The following is a 19,748-nucleotide window of genomic DNA, read 5'->3' as shown; positions in this document are numbered from 1 at the left end:
TTTTGTGTTTTTTTTTCCCTCATTTTCTTTTTTTTTAATTGTTTTTTTTTAATTGTTTTTGAATGTTTCTTATTTTTGAAGGAGAGAGAGAGAGCGTGAGCAGGGGAGGAGCAGAGAGAAAGGGAGACACAGAATCCAAAGTGGGCTCTGGGCTCTGAGCTGTCAGCACAGAGCCGGATACGGGGCTCAAACTCACAAACCGTGAGATCATGACCTGAGACGAAGTTGGACACTTAACCGACTGAGCCACCCAGGGGCCCCTTTTTTCCCCTCATTTTCAAATAGATAGATGATAGATAGATAGATAGATAGATGATAGATAGATGATAGAAGTATACACACACACACACACACACACACACACACACAAACTGCAGAAAATTTAGAAGTATCATGTTCCCGCTCTTCATTCCTACCATAACCCCAATTTTATTTAGGGTAGCAATGCGCCCAGGTAAAAGATGACATTTCTTAACCTTTCTTGCAACTAGCAAGTGCTAATGGGCTATAAGTGGAACTTAGATGGGCTTTCGGGAAGATTCCTAAAGGAGAGAGGGGGGCAGACAGGGCAGGCACACATGCCCTTTTGTTCCAGTTTCTTCCTCCTTTTCGTGCCTGGAATGTGGATGTGATGGCTCAAACTCCAGCAGCCATCTTGGGTGTTTAGAATCGAACCTCTGTGTTGACGGCAGTGATGCAGAAAAGTAGCAGGGACCTGCATCCCTGATGACTTTGTCCATCTGTCAGACAGCCCTGTAATACCTGCCTCTGGACTTCTTTTATGAGAGAGAATGACTTCCTCTGCTTAAGTCACCAGGGTCGGGTCTCTGTTAACAACAACAAAAGTAATTCGTAGCTTGCTTAGTACTTGACACAGAGTGAGTGTCCAGTAAAAGTCTGGGGCCGCACAGTTCTCTGGAAAGACCTCTGGGTGATGAGAAGAAGCATGGGCTGAAGAATCCCGTTCCTGTTTTGTCACCAGCTCCCTGAGTGACCAAGTCCGTGCCCTCTCTGGGTCTCAGTTTATTTTCTGTGAGGCATGAGGTCAGGGTAAATGCCCCCTCTGAGAGCTTCTTCGGCTGTTATCCCTCTGAATCTGTGGACTGAACAGACCTGGGTACTCTTTTGGTTTTATATCTTGCTAATTTTGTAGCAGTAGGTGGGTCATTTAGCCTCTTGGAGTCCTGGATTTAAAAAAAAAAAAAATCTCAGTCACCTTGCTTATCAGGCATGCAGGAAATGTTTATTGAATGAATGAGGAAGGTTGGGGACCATGTCACCTGTCTGGTTGCCTCCCCAGATGATAGCAAGGATAAAATGAGCTAAGCCTTTACAATGCCGTCCCAAGAGTAGATCCCCGAAACTCAAATGCCTCCAGGACTGGGTTGACCTGGCCTCCCCCTGCCCCTCACAGAGCTTGGGTTCTAGGTATTTGCCAGGACTGACCTCTACTCAGGATGACCCTGCCACTCTCCCCCCCCCACCCAAGCATCTTCCAGACTGCTTCTTAGATGGCCAAAGTCCCTGGGCGAAGGAACAGAGAAAGAACCAAACCAGTCCTATGCCAGATGTGAGGAAGAAGAAATAGAATCAATCCCTCCGTGAATGAAGTTCCAGAGACAGCATTGCCCGTCTCCCCGCTGACCTCCTTCTGAGGATGCCAGGACTCCCGCCATCATTTGCCGTCAGGAGAGGAGCTCCCGCCATCCAAGGAGCTCCTTGGTTCCCATTGGCCCAGAGCTCTACCTGTGCTGCTGTTTCCCAACAGGAAATTCAGTTGCCCTGACACTCAATCTCCATAGCAACCCTTGCTTTTGAGACACTGAATGGAAACTGCTGGTGTGGGGAGGCCAGTAGCAGAATACTGATTTCTCCTGTGTCTGTAACCACGGCTGCGTCTCAATACCTTTCCAGATACCTAAGGAGCTAAAAATACATCTGGTTCTGTCTGGGGCTCTCCGCCCAGGCTAAGCATCTTAAAGTGCATCTGTGCTCTGACCTGCTAATATCAGTTACCTCAGGCAACTTGGGCCTGGGGGCCACGGAACGGGGCACAAGTCTGGAGGGGTCTGCTGGAAAGAAGAGAGACAAGTGAGCAGGGTCTCCGGAGAGGAAACTGAGGCGTTCCGGGGGACAGCTAGCAGACAGCACTAACTCCCTGCAGAGCGCCAGTGAACTTGTCAGTGCAACCCACGATCCCGGCATTTGGCCATTGGCTCATTTGACAACCGCGGATTAAGCCTCTACTCCATCCCGGAGTCCGTGCGGGGCGCTGGGATTACAGGCGTGAAGAAGAGAGGGCCCACGTGGGCCGTCTGGGCGGCTCGGTTAAGCATCTGACTCTTGATTTCGGCTCAGGTCTTGATCTCACAGTTTGTGAGATCGAGCCTGGTGTCAGGCTCCACACCGACAGTGTGGGGCTTCTTGGGATTCTTTCCCTCTCCCTCTCCCTCTCTGCCCCTCCCCCACTTGCGCTCTCTCTCGAAAATACATCAACTTAAAAAAAAAGAGAGAGAGCGCACACGTTCCCTGCTCTCACCGGTTTACAGGATGTTTGAAATGGGGATTATCCCTGAAAGTGCAAGCCTACTACGTGTATTCCTGGATGCTGTCTCTGCTCTGCCATGAGCCTCCCGGCTCAAAGATTATTTGGACTCGTAACCTGGGCAGGGTTTCGAGGCACGGAGTAGGTGGCAAGATAACACGGGGCCGACTGCAATGGCATGGAGCTGAGTGGCATTGCCCCTGCGGCCGGGGCCCGTCCCACCCGGGGCAGCCTCCGTCTTCGGGGGCCTCCCACGCGCTCTGGCCAGCACTGCAGAGGGGGTGCTGGGGCTGTGAGGTACTGCATTCAGGATAGATAGTGACCACTCCACCGACACCTGTTAAGGCAGCTCAGGACAAAGCGACAGGTTGAATTACTTCCTAGTGTCCTTGGCAGGATTTGCAGACAGTCCTCCCCACCCCCCACCTCCTTCTTCCCGTAATCACTGCACATGTCATTCAATTACTCCTGCATTTCCCAGAGCCGGAAGCTGTGCAGAGTTTAGAGCAAGCGGTGCGTGCCAGGGCTGCTCCGGAAAAGCAGGTGCCACACGGCCCCGGCCCCAGTCCCCGCTCGAACCCCGGCCTCCGCCATAAGGCACATGGGCCACAAGATGGAGAGACGGGGTTACGCGGCAGGCGCCGTGCAGGCACAGGAAGATCCCACAGATGATGCACCAGGTCACATGAGGGTGCCACCACGACCCTGACTGACTTCTTGAGCCTCAGGGCCTCAGATCCCGTGGCCGGCTGTTTGGCCTGGAGCAAAGAAAAGGGGCTGGGCTCCTGGACGCATCCCAAATCCGTTGGGCCATCTGGCGGAGAATGAGAATGATTCCATGCAGCCTAATTCTCTTTTTTTGGCAAAGCAGCTCCAGATCTGCCCGACGGGGGCATCTTTGCTTTTGGTTCCCTCCTGCAACTCTGTGGGCAAAACAACACCCTGACTCCTTCTGCCCGGATCATTTCCTCCTTCGCCCGAGGGAGTAGCAGCTCTCTGATGGTTTTCCTTTCCTTTCCTGCTGGAGAAAGGATCCTGTGGCTACCTGGGGATTGCTCTGTAACTGACCACCTGTCCCTACTGGTGGCTTCCTGCAGGGCCTTGGGGTGGAGCAGGGACTCCACAGACCTTAGACGCTGCACGAACCCTTTGTGGGGGTTGGGGGGGGGGCACCGGGACGGTCCTCTCTTGGACCAGGGCCTCTTTGCCAGGTGCTGGTCTCATTCAGGGCTGCACCTCGGGTGCTTCCGACCACCTCTACCCTCTGACTCAAGCTGCCTTCAGAGCCCATCTAAAGACACCTTCCAGAAACAGAGTCCCAGCAGGGCCCTTCCCACAGCTCTGTGGGGGAAGAAACAGTGGACAAAATTAGCTGATCAGGGATACCATTCCATGGCACTGCCGAGCCTATGCCCATGGCCTGGTTGAGGAAAGCACCCTGTACCCAGGATCAAAAATCTGGGTCCTAGTCCTGGTCTTCCAGCGACCAGACAGCCACCTTAGCTGTGGCGAACCCCTCCGAATCTGTAACCCACCTCACCAGGTTTTCAGGAAGATTCATCCAACTAAGGGATATTCAGATGCTTTGAACAATAACATGGAGATGTGTGAATTTATTCAACACCTACTTTGTGGTTGGCACTGAGCTGGATGATATGGCAGACACAGAAATGGTGGCCTCCACCCTGAGGAAGTTTGCATAATCTGCGAGCCTCAGGGCCGCAAGCAGTGTGACCTCTCTGATGGTTGTTGTTCTTTAGGAAAGGCAAGAGGAGGCAGGAGCAGGGTGGACATGTGACACGTGTGAAACAGGCCAAGGGCAAAGTCCGTGCTCTTCTGGGCCGTTAAGTGTAATAGGAGATTGGGGAGGAGAGAAAAGGGGAGTATGTAGGGCAGGGTCCCAAGCATCCGGGAGGCCTGGTGAAGGAAGCCCATTTTGAGTCGGACTGCATAGATGGCCCGCGAAGGTATTCAGAGCTGGCTTCAGAGAGGTGGCTGAGAGGGTGGTGGGGGAGAAGGGCGCTGAGGGTGGGGGGCACATAGTGAGCGAAGGTATGGAGGCCCAGCTCTGAGAGACACGACGGAGACAACCCTCCCAGTGGGGAGATACGCTTGTGAACACAGGTCGGGCTTTGTGAACACAGGTCGGACTTTGGGCTCCAATTTTAGGCGCATCACTTAGCAGTCGTTTGTCTTGGACAAGCTTTGTTTGTTTATTTATTTATAAATGTTTATTTATTTTTGAGAGAGCGCGAGTGGGGGAGGGGCAGAGAGAGAGGGGGAGACACAGAATCCGAAGTAGGCTCCAGGCTCTGAGCTGTCGGCACAGAGCCCAACGTGGGGCTCGAACTCACGAATCAGGAGATCGTGATCTGAGCCGAAGTCGGATGCTCAACCCACTGAGCCACCCAGGCGTCCCCGTCTTGGACAAGCTTAATTAGCCTGTCTGAGTCTCAGGTTCTTCGCCTATGAAGACTTGCTAGCCATAATTATGTGCAATAGCTAGCGTGAGGATTATATTAGATCCGGGCCTGAATTTACGGCTCACTAGCTGCCTGACCCAAACAAGTGAACTTCTCTGAGTCTCAGATTTCTCATCTTTACAGTAGGGATTATACCTCCTCCAAAGGACGGGGGTAGGATTGAAGGAGCTGATGTACGTAAACTATTTGGCATAGGGTAAACGCCCAGGGAATGGCGGAATGTGCCAGAACCACTCGAGGGAGGTGGGGAGTCGGGAAGTTGTTTGAGCAGAGGGGAAGGGTTTGAGCCGAGCCACCCACCCACACGAGTGTTCCATGTGAGGGGGAGCCCGGTGGGGAGCAAAGCCTCTCTCCATGCCTCTCCCAGGCTTGAGCCAGTGAGCTAACCAGGCCAGTAACCACAGTCCTGCAGGGAAGGCTTTCATACCCTGGACCCAAATGACCAACTTAACGGCTTTATAGCAGAGGCAGGGAAGGAATTCAGAGAGGGCTCTCCTCTGGCAGCCGAGCGTGAGCTGTAAACCTCTTTTCTTTGTTGGAAGGAAAAAGAAATCATTTTAGTGCATTTCTTTTCTTGCAGGCACACTGAGTCACAGAGCCTGGACATCTTCTCCCTGGAGGAAGCCTCCGAATTCCCCCAGACACCCCTGCTGAGGCCTGGAAAGGTAAGTGAGCTCAAGCTGCCAGGGTCACTGGGCCCTGGGTGCCTGGCTGAAGAGTGGGGGTGGGGTACGGCAGGCTGCACAGGCCCCAGGTGACTCGGAACCGCCCATCCCTTCCTGTGGGGTGCCTCCTGGGTGCTCCTTCCTGTGGCCAGTCCTTAGACCGCTACCCGGAGCACCCAGACAGCTCATCGTCACGGGCTTGGTCTCTAAGTCCCCCTGATGTGGGACCTCCCTTGGGCCTATGCAGTCAGGAGAGGCAGCCTGGCGTGAGCAAGAACCGTGGATCCAGGACAGAAACGCTAGCGTTAAATCTCCTTGTTTTCTCTGCCTGCACGACGGGACAGTGTCCTGCCCTGCCTGTCTCTAGGTTCCACGTGCAGGCCGTTTGGGTTAATGTTGTCATCCTAACACCTTACGGACAGTCATGAATGCCCAAGTCGCTTACATGCTTCCTTCCCTCTTGGGTAAATAATCCCAAACCCTTGCCTTCCAATCCAGTTCAAGTCCTGTCCCTCTTTCTGCCACATATTTTCATGTTCATGGCCTGTGGAGCTTAAAGCCCTCTCACTAGACAGCCCCTAAGCCAGGCTGGGCTAGCGTGCAGTGGTGGGGAAGGACCTCACGGTGCCTAACATGGAGGTCCCACAGGGACTCTGGCCAAGCGTTCCCTGCCTTGCTGGCACTCCTAAGACCCTCTGGTGGGAGCGGCTGCCGCCCTGGACACCCGGCGTTTTCTCTGTCACCTGTTACTGCCTCCCCTGCCCTCCATGCCTCCTGCACGGCACCCAAAGGCCGGAGAGTTAGCCAAGCCTCCAGGTGAGACCAGTGCCTCCCAGCAATGCAGACACTTGGCTTCGGGAAGGAACAGCCACCCACGTCCTGCCCATGGGCTTGGTTGAGCCTCCCAGAGAGGCCGCCGGCCTCTCCTGTCCCAATGGCTGTGTCTGAGCACACAGCACTGCAGAAGCAGGTCTGACTTTCCTCTCTTCCCTCAGGTGCTGAGCTGGGTGCCTGGCTCAGAGCAAGTGTGGCCCTGATCACTGGGTTGGTTACAGGAAGGAAGGAAGGAAGGAAGGAAGGAAGGAAGGAAGGAAGGAAGGAAGGAATTGTGCTAAAGGTCTCATCCCCTGAGGATCTGGTTTTCCTCAGGACATGAAATCTCTCCCAACACTGAAAACTCCTCCTCCCCTTCCTTGGGCCAGCCACGCGGGCATATTTCTCCAAGAGGATAATTCCATCTCTTTCCCTGGGAGTTTCCAACCCCAAAATGGCTCAGGCTTGCGCAGTGGTGCCAAATATGGCACACAGATTATTCTGAGCAACTCACAGCCTGGTCTTACACAAATAGTGAAGTAGAAGTGGAGAAGTGGATAATTCTGGTGTTCTCTTTCTTCGTGCCTGTCCTCCCTACCGTCATTGATTGAGTGAGTCACTCATTGATTCATTGATTCAAACTGTTACAGAGCGCGGGACACTGGTAGGTTCAGGCTATACACAGGGACCATGTGAGCTGTGGCCTGGGGAGTTTGCGGCCTGGAGGGAATTTGTCTGTCAGCCAGGAACACAAAGTGCAGGGGGTCTAGTTGATGGAAGGAAGGCCAGGGAAGCTAGGAGGAGGGGGAGGAGGCCAGGAAAAAAGGAGTTTGGTCTGGGAAACATCTGGAAGACAGTGTTTCATCTGATCTGAGCAAGGGGGAATCCTTCTGCCGGATTCCTGCTAAGGTGTTGGTTGTTAATTAAAGAAAGTGCTAGCCGCCGACAGCGTTAAAGTGTGGCCCTTCCTTTTGACAACCGTATTTGTTTTCGTTGCCTGCTGCCCGGGAAGCGTGTGGCATTGGCATCAAGTCGACCTGGGTTCAACACCTGACTGCCCATCGCTGTCTCTAACTTGGAGCAAGTCATTTGGTTTCTGGAATCTTCACTTGGTATAAACCGGAGACTATCTTCTTCACCCCAAAGGGTTGTTGTATGGATTAAATGGGATGTCACATAGAAAGGGCTTAGCTCAGAGCTGGAACTGCACAGGTGCTCAGTAATGTGGTTTTGACCTCAGAAAATTAAATAAGCATTAATATGATCCAATTCTACTTCCGGGTGTGTTCAGAGGAAATGAAAGGAGACTCTCAAAGAAATGTTTGTACACCCGTTATTCACAATAGCCCCAAACCGGAAGCAACCCAGGTTGGATGAATGGATAAACAAAATGTGATACACACACACACACACACACACTGGACATTAGGCTTAGCCAATCACAAAGGGACAAATACTGCATGATTCCACTTATATGAGGCACCTAGAGTAGTTACATTCATAGAGCCAGACAGCAGAATGGTGGCTCCCAGGGGCTGGGAGGAGAGGAGAATGGGGAGTTGGTGTTTAGTGGGCCGAGTTTCATTTTGGGGTGATAGGAAAGTTCTGGAGATAGACGGTGGTGACAGTTGTACAATAATGTGAATGTACTTTGGTGGGGGGAAGGGCAGAGGGACAGAGGGAGACAGAGAGTCCCAAGTAGGCTCTATGCTCAGCACGGAGCCGACTCGGGGCTCAATCCCACCACCCTGGAATCATGACCTGAGCTGAAATCAAGAGTCAGGTGCTTGGCCGACTGAACCAGCCAGGGGCGCCAACAATGTGGATGTACTTAATGCCATCAAACTCTACAGTTAAAAATAGAAAATGTTGTTATGTATATTCTATCACAATAAAAAATGTTGCTTTTACTCTCTTTCTCCAGCAGCGGAGTCTCTACAGACTTCTCTCTTGTTCATAAGGGACGTGGACAACCGCAAGCTTGGTGTGACACTTCTAAAAGGTCACCGCCCCTGAGCTTGATGCCTCATTATCAACGGATCCTGCCCAGACTCCGAGAGAGGGCGACTGATTAATCAATGTTCTGTCGAGGCCAAAGAGTCTATACATCAGGCTGTTTGGAAGGAAGCTGGCTGTAGACTGGAGTCAGGCAGAGGGAGGAGAGGCGGACGAACATTCACCGAGTGTCCACCGTGGGCTGGGAAAAGTGCTCAGCAGTTGCCAGGCATACGAATGACAAGCTTCTGCCCTCAAGGAATTCACAAGGAACTTCTCCCCTTATGGCCAGCCGGCCATCCCCCACTGTGGAGGTGGCAAGGAGGGGAAAGGGGAAACGATACAGTTTTGCAATTGTCTCTCTGGACTCAGGACCCAGAGAGTTTTCTAGGGCCCCCAGAAGACCTGGCTCCTGAGGCTAGCCCTGCTTACTGTCCTTCAACACAAAAGTGCCTCTGTGTCCAGACCTGGAGGAACAGTCAGGGTTGTCTGGTGGGATCGTCACAGTGCTGAGGTTGGTAAGAGCCCAGGTCATGGGCAGAAAGGAAGGGAAACCTATCTGGGTATCCTGCTTCCTGCAGCCCCTGGGCGGGGATGGGGGGTGGGGGGATGGGGGTGCAGGAGGGCCAGGATTTGCTTCTGCTAGCATTCTCTGGGGATCACATGGCCCAAGAGTTGGGGAATCTTTATGGGGACCCCCCCCAAATAGTTTAGGGTCCTGAAAAGAAGCTCTCATATTTCCTACATCCCCCCACTAGCCTCAGGCATATGGCAGATAGGGATCCCACTGCAGAGGGTGCTTGGCAGTTCAAACATGAGGTCCCAAGTCTAAGGAAGTGTTTTAACTCATTCAACAAACACCTATCAAGCCCTTACTTACTACCAGGCATGTTAATAATTCAGGCTATGCTCTTAAGCTGGACAGGAGATAGAGGTCTAATTGTAATTTCTAAAAAGTTGAAAGTATAAGTCTCCTACAGATACAGAATAAACGTGTCAAAGATTTTATTTAACTCATCCATTAACGAGGTAACCAATAAAATATGCTGGTTCAAAGAGCCTTTAAGGAACTGGATTTAAAGGGAAGACACAGCAGTGCACCTGGATGGCTCAGTCGGCTGAGTGTCCAACTTTGGCCCAGGTTATGATCTCAAAGTCTGTGAGTTCGAGCCCCGCGTCGGGCTCTGTGCTGACAGCTCTGAGCCTGGAGCTGCTTCGGATTCTGTGTCTCCCTCTCTCTCTGCCCCGCCCCGCTCACGTTCTGTCTCTCTGTCTTTCAAAAATAAATAGATGTTAAAAAAAAAATTCAAAGGGAAGACACATCAAAATAAATTTCTTTGTAAGTTGGAGACAAATCTGTTAAGTGTCCTGCAGAGCAATTAAACGGGTTATCTCTCCTACCAGCCAGAAATCATTTGACTCTCTACTGGACGGTGAACTGGTCTTCTAGAGCATGCCATCCAATAGATATACACTGGGAACCATGCCTGTGATTCAAATTTTTTTAGTAGTCACGTTAAAAAGTAAAAATGAACAGGTGAAATCAATGTTAATAATACATTTTATTGGGGCGCCTGGGTGGCTTGGTCAGTTGAGCATCCAACTCTTGATTTCAGCTCAGGTCAGGATCTCAAGGTTGTGGGATTGAGCCCCGTGTGGGGCTCTGTGCTGAGCGTGAAGCCTACTTAAGATTCTCCCTCTCTCTCTCTGTCTCTCTCTCTCCTTCTGATCCTCTCCCTTGCTCACACACGCTCGCTCTCTCTCTCTAAAATAAAAAAAAAATTAATTAATAATATACTTTATTTAACCCAACAGGTCCAAAATACTGTCATTTTAACATGTGGCATTAGCACTTAACATGTTAAGTGCTCAAAAGCTCTATGTTGATAGCACAGTTCTAGAGAATTAAATAAGCTTTGTGGGGGCGCCTGGGTGGCGCAGTCGGTTAAGCGTCCGACTTCAGCCAGGTCACGATCTCGCGGTCCGGGAGTTCGAGCCCCGCGTCAGGCTCTGGGCTGATGGCTCAGAGCCTGGAGCCTGTTTCCGATTCTGTGTCTCCCTCTCTCTCTGCCCCTCCCCCGTTCATGCTCTGTCTCTCTCTGTCCCAAAAATAAATAAACGTTGAAAAAAAAATTTTAAATAAGCTTTGTGTAGGTCTGTTAAACAAAGCTTCACTATGACAGGGCAGGAGTATGCAGTCATCCTTTTGACCTTATCTAAATTTTGGATAATTTAAATTTTCCCTAATATAGTTAATATCCTAACATCTACATAGGTTCCTTGGCCCAATTAGCAGAAGTACAGGGAAGGTGAGTCCAAACTATGACTCTTAACACAGTTTGTGCAGGGGTGTGTGGGTGGCTCAGTCAGTTAAGCGTGGGACTCTTGATTTCGGCTCGGGTCACGATCTTGCGTTTTGAGAGATCGAGCCCTGGGTGGGGCCTGTACCGTCAGCGTGGAGCCTGCTTGGGATTCTCTCTCTCTCCCTCTTTCTTTGCCCTTCCCCAGATCATGCTCTCTTTGAAAATACATAAATAAACTAAAAAAAAAAAAAAAAGTTTTGTGCAAGGCATTCAGGTAAATACCGAGTGCAAACAAATTCTCTTGTAAAGGTGTATCAGGGGCTGTGCGGGGAGAAAATTCTGCTGGTGGGATGGGTGGATCAGGAAAGACTTCCCAAGAGATGAGTAGTTTTCACAAGGTAGACCAAGTAGGGGCTGCTTTGAGCAACCTGCTAAAGCAGGACAGTGTATTAGTTCAAAGAACACTCCTCCTTGAATGTGTGGGGAAGGAGGGACAGGAAATGAGGATTGATGGGCCAGACGGTCAAGGGTCTTGGGCATCTCACCTCTACCCAACAGGGAGCCATAGAAGGGTTTCCAGAAAGGGAAGGACATGGTCAGACTTGTCTATTAGGAAGACCCTTCAAACAGCTGTTTGCCGTGTGGCTGGTGGAATTTTCCAATTCTTTCCCCTCTCGTTACCCCAGTGGTGAATGGGGATGAAGTCTGCATCAAGGTTGGTAGCTAAAAATATTTCCTAGGCATCAAATTACAGATGTGATGCCCAAATCCAGAGTGAAGAAGGCACTGGCCAAGCGGGCAAGGTGGCTTCTGAGGTCAGAACAGAGCAAAGATTCCTTCTGGGACCTGTGGAGGGGCTGCAGGTGGCTTTTGTGGATTAGTGACTTAGTAGCCAGTACCCTGGCAGCCTTTGGGGCCAAGTGAGTACAAAGTAAGAGAAATCTCAGTTTGGCATTCACTCAGCCACTGGCCAAGCGAGGCAGGCCAGGACACAGATTTGGGCTGTGTTTATCCCCATCATCTGGATAGAGATAAGGGCTGCCTTTGATTTCTCTTGCCCTTTACATCTGAGAAGCTCAGAGTACTTCATGGGCATTCTCGAAGATGCTGGTCTCTCACTCTGGCAAGAGGAGGGTCAGACAAGGGCACGGAAAGCTGGGACGGGCACAAATGGTGCCAAGAACCAGGAAGAACTCCTGAATTTTCTTGAGACACCCTCCTTGGTCCCCCAGCTCATCAATGTCAGAGAAGAGGAAGCTAACCTGTGTTACTTCTAGTTCTATCTGAAGTGCACAGAACAAGCCACTTTGGGCCAAGAGCCTGTGGCCCCAAGGAAGGTGAGAGGTAGCGTAGGGAAGGAGAGATTTCGGATGGCTTGGTAATCAGTGTCTGTCTTGGTGGTGTGCGCAGTGAGGGTGGGCACCGAGGGGTCCTCGGTCAGCTTCCTTACAACTGATGTGTCACTAAGTGGCCCGTCCGCCAGCTGGCTGTGTTCCGAATATCTGACATGGGTGCGGTTGCCTTCCCGCCACGGTTGAGACCTTCTGTTGACGAAGACCTCCTCTCTTCCGTCCTCCCCCAGAGCTAACCCTCCTGCCCCGGCACCTCCTGGAAAGGCTGTAGGATGGCCTGGGCTCTTTCTCTCCGGTTTAGGTCTCCCCAACAATCCTCTAGTAGAGTCTACCTGCTCAATTTGAGAAGGTTCCTTAGTGTTCATCCAGGAAAGAAGGGGGAGAGGGAGGAAGTTAAGCTTTATGAATGAAATGTCAGGTACTGCGCTAAAGCAGTAAGAATGCAGGATCTTAATTGAGCCTTTGGGGGAACCTGCTAAGATGGGCAGTATTATCCCCAATTTTGATTTTTTTTTTTTTCAACGTTTATTTATTTTTGGGACAGAGAGAGACAGAGGATGAACGGGCGAGGGGCAGAGAGAGAGGGAGACACAGAATCGGAAACAGGCTCCAGGCTCTGAGCCATCAGCCCAGAGCCTGACGCGGGGCTCGAACTCCCGGACCGCGAGATCGTGACCTGGCTGAAGTCGGACGCTTAACCGACTGCGCCACCCAGGCGCCCCTATCCCCAATTTTGTAAGCGCTGTAGCTCAGCAGGCAAGTTGTCAAAGATAGCACAGCCAGCGGTAGATGCAAGGCTAGAGCTCCAGTTCTCCAGAGCTGTCCACGGTCAGTCCCAAGTAGAGCTGATCTAACTCTAGAGAGATCTGTGATGGAGCAAAAACCCCAGAGTGACGGCTGGCTAAAAGGAGCCACCAGGGGCCACCTGGCTCCACCTGTTTTCACAGTCTGTGCTGGCCCAGCCTCTAACTTCCAGACTAATCGTTCTTCACGTTGGCGGGAAGTGGGCACAGCAAGTCTGATGAAAGATTCGAATCCTGCCTGTAGAATATAACATACAAACAACGTTGGCTGCAACTTCGGGGGGCGCACGCACCCTGAGAGTCCGGAAATGGTCTTTGAGACCCAGGAAGTCTGCATAGGAGCCTAGGTGGGAAAGAGAGCCAGGGTTTGGAAGGGTGGAGGAAGACAGAAACAGTGCTGTGGGGGCAGGGCGGGAGCAGAGAGGTGGCCACTGACGGCCAGGGAAGGGGTCCCTGGGCTGAGCGTCAGGTGCACGGGGCACCTCCCGGGGTGAAGTGTGTTGGCATCAAGTGAGGTCACCAGAAGGCATCATGGAGCCCTGGGGGTGCTGAGGGGGGCAGGGTCCCCCAGGCCAGTCCTGGCCCATTCCAGAACTGGGTTTTGTTCTACAAATGGATTCAGGAATACAACTCAGAGTTCTAAACCTCCATTTGGCAAGCGGGTTAAGATTTCTCCCCCTGGGGCGCCTGGATGGCTTAGTTGGTTGAGCGTCCGACTTCCGCCTAGGTCATGATCTCACGGTTCAGGAGTTGGAGCCCTGCATCGGGCTCTGTGCTGACAGCTCAGAGCCTGGAGCTGCTTCGGATTCTGTGTCTCCCTCTCTCTCTGCTCGTCCCCCGCTCACACTCTGTCTCTCTCTCAAAAGTAAGTAATAAACATAAAAAAAGATTAAAAAAATAAAAAGATTTCTTCCCCTGAAGCCAGAAGTGTCCACAATGACAATAAAAACCCGGAGTGGTCTTGGTCTCAGAGTAACCCAAACCTTCCATCCTCCAAGCAAGGGTGGGGTGGCGTCAGGCTAACCCAGCCGCCAAGGCAGCCTGTTAAAAATAATGCTTACGTAAAGAAAACACCCCCAGAAAAAGAATCCCGAGTAATCTGGGCGGGCTGGAATAAACGCCTCCTGTTCGGACCTACCTCTGAGATGAAATGATCTATTTCTTCCTTGAACTGCTCCCCCAGTTCTGTTCATTCACGTGCTTGCTCAGCAGACACCCAAACAGTGTTTTGGGTTTGCCCAGCTGTTCTATTTCCAGCCTGTTGAGTTCATTTTAGGTTCCACGGTCGGGATTGGTCCCTCCTCCTTCTCCCTCCTCCCTTTCTCGGTCCTCCTCTTCCCGCATTTTCTCACTCCTCCCGCCCCACTTCCCTTCCGACTCCTCCGTCTCCCACCCGTCCTCCCTGCCTCTCTCCCCCACCCCCCTCCAGGATCCCTGCTCTCTGTCTCTCCTCTAGTGCTTTCTCCCACGTCCCTACTCTTTCGGCTCCTATGCCCCAGAGCTCGCGGGTGTGTGTAGACAAGCCCTGGGAGAGAGGAGGACTGCAAGGTGGGGTGCAGGTGGTAGCCCTGGCAGCAGGCAGCTTGGCGGGCTTCTCTCTGGCTTCTCACGGTCAAGTACACAGGTATCACACAGGTGCTTCACGGCCACCAGGAGGGAAATGGCCTCACCAGCCGGTCACCTCGAGAGCATCCATGCCCCGGGGCCCTGCATCATGCTTGGACACTGCCTCCGTCCTGTCATCCCCCTAGTGAATGGCCCTAGCAAGGATTTCGGGAAAAGGGTTTCTAGTGCTTTCTGTTGTGGAAGTCACACCTGCCAAGCCCTACTCCCCTGACTGTGTCTCTACAACACGGCGGACGTGCACAGAGCACCATTCGCCTGCCTGAGCCTGGCTAGCTGTTTCACCTATTTCACCTCTCTTTGCTCCTCCTGGCAAAAAAAGAAAAAAAAAAAAAAAAGGCACAAGCAGCAAAGCCAGTGGCAGCTAAAATTCTGGGTGTGGGCAGTTAATCGATGACAGGAGAGGGGCCAGTGCCACGGGGCCAGCTGCAGCCTGTAGAGCCAGCGGTCAGGGGCATGGGGGTGGGGCAGAGTCAGGCTGCATGGGTTCAGGTCAAAATCGGGATGTGAAATCTGTCTGTGAGATTGCTGTCGGGCTGATCTCCGTGCCTTGGTTCCTTATCTGTCACATGGAAGTGATTAAAAGAGCTCTTACCTCCTAGGTTTGTTCTGAAGATGAATCCGCACAGAAGGCTTAGGACAATGCTTGGCCTGTCAGGCGCTCAATGTGAGCTATTACTATTTCCAGAAGCACCAGCTCTCCTCTTCTGGAGGAACACCCCAGCCCCTGAGGGAAGGTCAGAGGAATGATAACCTTTCACCTCAGGTAGTGCTCCAGGGGTTCCAGAAGACCCGTCTACCCACTTCCTCATTTAACCTTCATACCTCCTGTGGATGAGGGCAGGGGAGGTTTAATTCCCATTTCACAGCCGTGGAAACTGAGGCCAAGCAATGTCATGGGACTGGGCCAGGCTCCTATGGAAACAACCCTCTCCAGCTTCTCTCTCTATGGCCCACTCAGGCAGCGGGGATTTTGCCCACATTGGTGCTCAGAGAGTTGGAGAGGGCAGGAGGCTCATAAAAGAACACTGGTGAAGACTGAGAACGTGGAATATGGAGAAGGGAAGAACCTGGGACACGAGCCCTTGGCTGGTCCACGTAGACTCCAGGGACGGTCTGAAGCCATTAGCACCAGGAGAGAAAGGCCTGCTGGCCGGCCAGAGCCTGGGAAGCTGAGGGGAGTGGGGGGCTGTGGATGGGGGCACTGCTGGCAGTGGAGGAGGGGCTGGGCTGGCACACAGTGGTGGGTGGTAGAGGGAGGGGCCCAGCATCCCAGGGAACTGTTCTGGACAGATTCTGAGACCAGACATGGGCTAGAATGACAAGTGTGAATGGCAGAAGTCAGGAGTGAGCGGCTAGCTCATTCCCTGTCTACTCATTCATTCCTCCATTCATTCATTCATCATTGAGCTCCTGAGCACCGAGCAGGAGCTAGAGATAAAAGTCTTAATAAGTGAGTAAATAGTAAGTCCCCATAAACAAGTAAATAAGCAACAGGCTATCCCTGTGCTAAGTACTACACTAGAGGGGCGTACCAGGTACCGTGAGGGTATAAAGGAAGAGTCCAGGGAAGGTTCTCACCGGAGGTGACAGGTGAGCGGGCCTTGAGGGATGTATAAGTCCCTTGAGGGATGTATAAGTGTTTGCCAGGCAGGGGACTCAATACTGGAATATGGAAGGGGGTCCAAAAGGAGAGAGAGGGTCTTTAAGACAGAGGCAACTCCTATCACATATCACTTCTGATTTCCCTTTCGTGCTTCATTTTCTTTTAGTAATCAAAGCAAAGCCAAAATTCCTTGTAGAACTCTGGCCTCTACCTTGACTCACACAAGGAGCTCCTGCTTTCTCTCTCCTCTGGTCAAAACAAACAAACAAAATATCTACCCTCCCTAGAGTTCTCTGGTGTGAGGACTTCCGATAACAGAGAACAAGGCTCTTACTCCATAAGCTGAGAGGAGGTCTAGTAATCCTATGTCCTGGGAAATGAAATATACATGGACCCTGATTTATACTACCGTGTGGATGACTGGCACAAGATACTTTTCTCTGCATATATTAGAACATGAAGAGAGGGTGGAAAGACTAGAAGGACCAGGGAAATGTGTGGGTGTTTGAGGTGCAGTAAGGGTGTAGCGTATTTAGTGAGGATAGACACAAACTCAAGAAGAGACATGGAGGGTTCTAGAAACCAATTTTCTAGTTCTGTCCAGGGAAATGCAGCTGGTCACAGTGCAGCACACTATGTCCAGAGGGAGAGTGCTGCCATTGGAGCCTTCTCACACACCCCCTACCCTCACCATCCCACCCCCCCCACCAGGCTCTCTGGGAGCTGGTTGCCACCTGGGGGGGGGGGGAGGAAGGTCCTGAGAGAAATGAGGTCCCTAATGGATCTGCCAGGAGTACAAACAGCATCGTTCCCTCAGGGGGAGGAGGCAGTCCTGAGGCATGAGGCTAGACGCAGCTGGGGTGCTGGGAAGGAAACTGGTTCTGACTCCTATTCCTATAGTGCCCCCCTGGTCCACTGAGACGACAGCACAAGCTGGCCACCAGGCTGACCATGTATTGGCCTGGGAAGGGGGAGGGTCCTGGGGGAGCTTGGTGCCGGTAGTGGAAGCCTAGTGGAAGCCGTGGCAAAACTCCGCTCTCCATAGCAACTTGGCAGCCGCCACCCCAGGGAGGGCCACCATGGCAACAGCCGGGCCAGGAGCCGCTCCTCTGGGGGCTCTGGGCCTCCTGGGATCACCCCTGGTCTTCCCGAGGGCCAGCTGCCTGGGCCTGGGCCAGGCGGGACACTGAGGGTATGGGGAAAAGTCTGTTTTTGTTTGTTGCCCCCCCCCCCTTTTTTTTTTTTTTTTTAGTTTATTTATTTTTTAGAGACAGAGAGAGAGAGAGAATATGAGTGGGGAGGCGCAGAGAGAGAGAATCCCAAGCAGACTACACACTGTGTGCAGAGCCTGACTTGGGACTTGAACTCACAAACCATGAGATCATGACCGGAGCCCAAGTCAGGAGTCAGACACTTAACCGACTGAGCCACCCAGGCTCCCCTCCCTTGTTTGTTTGATTTGAACATTTGATCACGGATATTGAATTTTAAGTGACTGTCCTTGGACCTGGGGCCTAAAGGTGAGAAACCGTGGGGGGAGGTGGTGAGTGGGTCTCTAGGGAGATAAAGAACAGAGTTGCCCATGGTTAAGGAATCCCAGGCTTTGGTCCCTAGAGGTCCCCTCAGGGGTAGTGACACCCCAGTGGCCCGAGGCTCTGTCAGCTGAGGGCTCAGGATGACCCGGGAGGAGCCCCACTGTCCCACCCAGAGGCCTGAGCTGGACCAGGAGGCTGAGTTCCAGAAAGAGTGCATATGGGTGAGGGGGACTGGCTTGAGGGCCATGCTGGGCCAGGAAACTTGTTTTCTGTCCCTCTTTCCCACCCCCCAACCTCTCTCACTGCCAGCCTTGTCTTTTGCCTCTTCCCATCTGCCTTTTCCCCAGAGCACTTACCCCACAGGGCTTGGCCCTGAGGGGAGCCAGGGTGAATGAGCTCCCTCGGGTGGCTCACCGGTTGGGGAGGGGGTTTGACAAGTTCCTGAAGTTCCGAAGTTCTGGAAGGAAGAGCAGGAAGAGCTAGGAGAACTCCCCTCTCCGCCTCCCTCTCTCTCAGTCCTCATTATTCTGACAGTTTCTCAGGCAGGAAATGCATAATGTAAAGAGAAGAGCTTTCACGTTACTCCCCAAGGACTCCCAGGAATGCCCTAGAAGTGAGGTGCAGAAGCCAGCTGGAGACAGCTTGGAGGAAAAACATAGGACGCAGTTCAGCGGCTGCTTATGGCACGGCCATGTCTGCCCATTCATTCATTCATAAACTATTTACTGAGCCCCTAGCACTGTGCGAGGCCCCAGGTACTTACAGGGAGGCAGGCAAGGGGCAAATACGTGGTTACAAAGCATGCTAAGCACCCCGAAGAAAATGAGCCCGCTGCAGTGATAGAAAACAACACGGGGCACTGGAGGGGGCCACCAGGGAAGTGACATTTAAAGCCACACCAGAGGGGTGAGACAAAGGGGTCAGGTGAGGTGGGCACAGTGTTCCATTAAAGGTGGAAGAGACGCTGTGTGTAACAAAGGTTCGGGGGCTGAGGGAAGAGGGGTGTGGGGGGGGCACGGACAGAGGCAGGGAGGGGTCTGAGGAGGCACAGGGCCGTGAGGGCCCCCCTTTACCTTGACAGAGTTTAGATTTTACTCAAAGTGCAGTGGGAATCCAGCCACTGTGGGTTGAAGATGGGTTAACGTGATCTAGTGTCCATTTTCGGAAGGCCTGTCTGGCTGCTGGGAGGACACTGGGGTGTAGACAGGCAGCTGGGGCCCAGTGAGGAAGGGGTGAGAGATGGAAGGCTTGCGAGGCATATTTCAGAACTAGGAACGACAGCATTGAAGTGGGCTGGAATGAGGGTGGGAGAGGTTGTTATGTGTGTATTTAGTCTACCGGTCTTTTGGCCTAGCCCCCCCATTAGAATGTCAGCTCCATGAGGGCAGGGGTCCCGCTGACTGGGTCACTGTTGGTTCCCCAGGATGCAGTATGGGCATCTGATAAAGATTTAACGTGAGTGAGTGAGTGAGTTAAGGTATGAGAGGGAGGGGTTAACGATGACACCCTGGTTTTTGCTCAGCCTCAGTGTGGATGGTGGTAGCACATGGACGGGGAGAGGAGGACAGGGAGGGAGAACCGTGAAATCAGAGTCCAATGTCAGGGGAGCGTGGGGGTGCTTTTGAGGGGCTGAGCAGGCAGGGTGAGTGGGTGTGGAGAGCAGGGAGGGGAGGGGGTCGTGCTCTCTGGTCACTGATGCACATGCAACATGGAAAGCAGTGCCTGGAATAGAGAAAAAGTTTAATATATGTTTGTTGGATGAATGAATGAATAAATGAACAAATGAATGAAGTTGAGAGGAGAGTTCTGGGGCTGGACCTACAAACATGGCTGTCACCAGCTTCTGGAAGGCGTTTATGATTATAGGAGTGGGTGAGATCACCTAGCAAAGTGGGTGTAGAGAGAAAAAGGAAGGGACCTCCTCAGGCCAACCCTAGTCCCCACACCGGAAATTGCTGATTTACAAAGCAGGGAGCCTAGCTTAGCAAAAGCAGAGCCTGGCCGTTCTGGGAAACTCTTATGGAA

General features: G+C 52.3%; 1 long non-coding RNA gene across 1 annotated transcript; it reads right to left on the bottom strand.

Annotated features, from left to right (window-relative positions):
• Positions 1 to 389: 389 nt before the first annotated feature.
• On the bottom strand, positions 390 to 15,537 carry LOC116738265. Its single transcript, XR_004343988.1, has 2 exons — positions 15,178 to 15,537; positions 390 to 1,184 (listed from the first exon to the last, which is right to left on the bottom strand). It is a non-coding gene; the product is annotated as an uncharacterized LOC116738265 (long non-coding RNA).
• Positions 15,538 to 19,748: the final 4,211 nt, after the last annotated feature.

The sequence above is a fragment of the Lynx canadensis genome, chromosome C1 (genome assembly GCF_007474595.2).
Source record: "Lynx canadensis isolate LIC74 chromosome C1, mLynCan4.pri.v2, whole genome shotgun sequence".
In the NCBI taxonomy this organism is placed as follows: domain Eukaryota; kingdom Metazoa; phylum Chordata; class Mammalia; order Carnivora; family Felidae; genus Lynx; species Lynx canadensis.
Note: the sequence above shows the minus strand (reverse complement) of the source record. Positions and strands in the feature narration are given on the sequence as shown.